The sequence below is a fragment of the Athene cunicularia genome (assembly GCF_003259725.1).
Source record: "Athene cunicularia isolate RWA chromosome 3 unlocalized genomic scaffold, athCun1 chr3_part1, whole genome shotgun sequence".
In the NCBI taxonomy this organism is placed as follows: Eukaryota; Metazoa; Chordata; class Aves; order Strigiformes; family Strigidae; genus Athene; species Athene cunicularia.
In genome coordinates, this window is record NW_020799097.1 from 65,585,968 (window position 1) to 65,591,056 (window position 5,089).

Here is a 5,089-nt window from a genome sequence, read left to right on the forward strand (position 1 = left end):
AAAAAAAAAAAAAAAAAAAAAAAAAAAAAAAAAAGGCAGTGATTAAAAACCTGAAATGTTTTGTGAAAACCATCCAAATTAGTTTGCTGCCCAGTCTGTCTCTTGCTTTGCTTGAGGTCATAGACTTTACAGAATTTTATGGAGTGCAATGTGTGCAGGCACTGTATATGCCATGCTCTCAGCACTTCATCAAAGACATTTCATCTGGCACAAAGCACAGCATTTTAGCCGTTGGTAACCTCCCTGACAGGAAATATTTCATAACCTAAGTTTTATGCACATGAAAGCATGCAGAGAAGGTACAAATGAGGCAAATATCTTGAGTTTATGTTAGCCCCTGAACTTCTGCACATCCATTGTAAAAATATTAGTTACAACTCACTTTATGCTTGTTTTCAGAAGACAAAAAAAAAAAATTAATTCAAGAACACATATGTCAGTGCAATCATTTATAGGCAGTATTACCAATTACCAACGTTCCCTTGCCTCCCAAGTCCCAGGAAGCCCATGTTTGCTTGGCACTTGGTCAGGCATAGGAACTGTGTGCCATTTCCCCCTACCTACTGGATCAGCAGCCTCTAAGAAACATTCACTCATCTAGCATTTAGCCATCCCTGTCCAGCACGTGCATGAAACCATTGCATTAACGACCACAGTGAAAACTGACCTGCTACCTCTTCAGTCTCTTCATAACAGAAAGTAGCCCTGTCTGAATGGCATCTCAAATCTGAAGGGAAAACGCCTCTCTAGAAAAAAGAACTCACAAAGATAAAGACCTGTCTGATCTTGTTCTCACCTCGTCTACACATGAAACAGAAAGTTAAAGCTCTTAATCTGTCAAATAAGGGAAAATAAGAAAAGAAGAGCTGTTCAGAGACCTTCTATTTAGTAGAAAAGCAGGAAGTTTAGGCAGATTGTACTCTGGACTGTGAATGATGGCTTCTGCTTTGACCCAGCTAGGGGTGAACAAGGCTGCCCGGGGCTGAGAAGTCTGGGAGTTGATTGAGTAGTCTTCAGAGAGATAGAAGACCTTCAAAAAGGAAGAGCTGCAGGACCATAAAGATTACTTTACGTAAAAGAATAGTGAAACAGAGTCCTTGTCCGCTGTATCTCAACAGTCTGAAGTAACTGAATTACAAATATTGGTAGCAGCAGTTCACATCAACTCTGCTACTTCACCTTTTAGATCAACGCCCAGGCTTTGATCCTCAAAACCAGCTTCTGGGAGCTCACCTTTGAACTTTCAGACTCAGCTGGGGGTATCTACCATGTTTTCTCCAAGATAGAATGACCAGGCAGAAAGCCAGGAATGGTTATAGAGTGCAAAGCCAATTTTTTTTTTTTTCCCCTTGGACTTTCTGAGAATGCATATGATCTTGAATTTTCTTCATAAGTTTATAGCATTGCACTATTTATTTTAAGCTTCCTTTTTATTGTTGTGTGTTAAGTGTTTTCTCTTTTGCACTGTTACAGGCAATAAAGTTTCAGCATTTGCACTTCTTTGGAAAATAAACACAGGTTTTCCTAAATGTAATTGATATAATGAGGAAAGCTTCAAAGCAAAAGTTCGGAGAAAAAACATGTTTCTCAAACATTAAAATGAAGTATCCAGACATAAAATATATTTCGTAGTATTAAAGCTTTCTTTAACATTCTTATAGAATATTTTCAGAGGTCCATGCAATGTTGCACAAAACATAAAGAAACCACCTTAACCATAAGTTTAAAAAAAATATATGAACAAAGCCATAAAAATCAGGGGCCATAAAATTAATACAAAATATTTTGCTAATCATCTCAGAATATTCATTAAACACTCTGGAATATTCATAGAACATGCTACCTCTGTACCTAGCATTATTCAGACACCATTGCTTGTAGGATAATATAAATAAGTGTAAAGCAACGTTGCCACTACAGACACAGTAAGAAAAGAATTAAAAGATCCACTTGCTTTTCTGATGGTATCGCTTACTAGCTGTCCATATAAAGAACCTTTCACTGGTTGATTATAGCACTGTTTCCCAGATTCTGGGAATTTTTTTCCTCTTATTCCTATTGTGCAAAACATAGCCTGCAACGTTAATCTGAGATGGGTGTTGTAAGGTAGCCTGCAGTCTCTCTGAGATGGAGACCTTAAAATCACTGTAATCTACACACACACACATACTCTGACTCACTCTTCCTGAGCAGTAGCACAACATGTATCAGGTAGCAGGCTTCCACAGCTGTGACAGTAGTAGTAGATTAATTCTCTCAAAATTACAAAAGGCATGTTAACATCATTCATATCCATATTGGATTTCAAAGCAAATAGTCCTTTTTTTCATTACATGTAAACAGTGAATTCCCAGTGGCTTTGAACATGTCAGTATCATCCCATGTTAACATGCGTTAACATGTCATGACGATTAACCACGTTATGGAAGTTAGTAAGAAATATCTATATCTGTTAAAAAGATCATTGCCCTTACAAATAATTTAATGTTTCAACAACAATGTTAGGGCAAATAATTGATCCCAAAAATGTCGTCTTCTGAAAAGTAGCCCCTCTCTGACTTCTCACCCCATACAAAGTTGTTTCACTATTGATGAAAGGCAGATGTGGCACAGTGAGCTGCTGCCAGAAAATCGTGGGTATTTTCTTGTGAGCAGTTAGGATACTCTTTGCTGCTCTGTAGCTCTGGGACAATCTCCAGCAACATGCTACTTCATGATTCAGAAAATCTGCACTGCATGTTGTCCTACTGGACAGCAGAGGCATTTCTCACCAGGCAGTGTTCGGTTTGGGGATCCAGAAGCGGCAGTGCTGCTGCAGTGAAGGGAAAAGCAGATTGATGATTGAGAAAGTGTATGACAGAAATTTCAGAACAGGAGAATTAACCAGGAAACAGCTCAACAAAAGCATGACAGGCCAAAAATCCCATGATTTTTTTTTTTATTTTTTTTTCCTGGAATTGCAGTCACCTTGCCTTCCAAATAGGAAAGGAAGAGGTAAGTTTCCAACATAGTCAGCTGATACACACTACACACGTATCGCTAATCTCTGCATGAACAGCACATTGACTTCTTCCAGATGCTCTTGATTTACTGTGTACATCACACACACAGTGGGTCCAATATGCTCAGGAGATATTGAGCTTAATCTTCAATTGATCTGCACATGTACAGCAAATCCAACGCATTCTAGGTGCACGGACTTTGCTGGGCATGAGAGGTAAACGCAATCTGCGTGTGTACAATAAACCCAGTCGGTGAGAACTTGTAGGTTTATTGCCCAAACACAAACTCACTGTACATAATAGTAAGTCTTATGTGCATTGATACATTGAATTCATTGTAAATGCAATATAAAGTTGATCTACACAGACTTTATCCAGAAATAGAGCAGATGCTGCTGCAGAAAGCAATAGGGCAGTTGACCACAAGCCTTTGAAGAAAGCTGGCATGCACGTCTCTCCCTGTGCTTCCCACAGTCCCCAGGGGGGTTCCCCAGTGTGACACCAGACACAGACGCAGGGTGGAAAGCAGTGCAATACCTGCTCAGGATACAGAGGTCTTAACGTGGAGAAAAAGCCAACCATGTACAAAGTCATTCGTGTTGCCTTCGCGTCGCAGTTGGCCATGCAGATTTGGCCAACGCAGCCCCAGCGGTTCCCACGCTGGTGTTCAGTGCCAGGAAGTTACAATGAAAGCAAGCGTGCAGCTTACTGGTTTGAAAGACAGATTAAAAAAAAAATGACCAGAATAAGTGAATATTAATGTTCAGTATAAAGTTCATGAAAAATTTAGTGATGTTTTCTTTGTTTTTTAAAAATAGGAATTCTGTTTGCTTTTAACTGCCATTGCATGCTGGTAACTTCATTGACCGATTCCTGATGCCAAGTCTTCTCTTCCCCCATCCTTTCCTAATCCTGCCAGCTCAGATCTGGAGAGTACTGTGAAAATTTTGGACTTCTTTTGTGACTTTGTGTTTTGCTGTGTTTCCCCTTCTACCATTTCAGTGTTTTGCTACCTAGCTGCAGTGCAGTACCATGTTCCTACAGGTTTTAACTGAACAAAGCAACTCGGGATCATGAGCAAAGGGTGCAAACTACCACCCTCCAAAAACGCTGCCCAGGAGGGAGGCGTGGGCCAGCACCTCGTGCGCAAGCGGCATCCGGCCGTGTGTGCTTCAAAAAATGGGTCAGAGATGCGTCACCTCCACCCACCTCTCCTCTCCTCTCTCTTCAGAGAGAAATGGCACGCTTGCAGTGCCCTGGGGTCTGTGTCGCTGGGATGGGATCTCCTCAGAGGTGGCCTCTGTCCCTTGCGGGTGGCTTTGGGCCTGTGGCTACCGTCTCCTGGGGGGTGTAAATGCGCTTGGGGACTGCGCACCCCGGTGGGCCGGGGCGCTGCGTGGCCGTGACTGAGTGAAAGGTGGCGTGTGGGGCCGCGGGCGGCGGGGTCCCGGAGGCCACCCTTCTCCCGTGGCATCCCGGGGGTGGGGATGGGCATGCATATGTCGCTGATCAGTGTAAATGTAACTGAGAGTGCTGTCCCTGACTCAGGCATGGAAATTCATGTTTTTGAAACTTATGGGAAAACTCAGAAAACCTGAAAAGTTTGAAAGAAATATTCAGTTTTTCAGTCTCTTTCCTTACACAGGCTTACATACATCATGTACAAATGGGAGATTACTCCAAAGGAATCTGGATATTTAATGAGTAGTTCAAAAGAAAAGTATTTTTATTCTTTTCCCGTTCTCTGTCAGCCTTCTTTGTATTTTAATGTAGCTTAAGCAAAACAAATCAAAAGTATTCCTTTATGTACTGTTTAATATCTAAATTTCTGCTGGCTTGAGGCATGTGTTTAGAATTTTTGTTCATATAAATCTTGCAGAGAAAAAGTTACTAGTTAGCTTTCTTGTATTTCCCATAGTTGACAGTTATTTAATGTAAATCACTTGAAGCTGCCTCTCATTATCTCTGTTTACTTTTTTAGCTATAATTTTTTGATGGTGCTGATAATTCTTTTCCCTAAAGTGTTTGGACCATAACAATATTGCCTTAACAGGACAGTGATTTTTTGTGATTTTTTTATTTTTTTT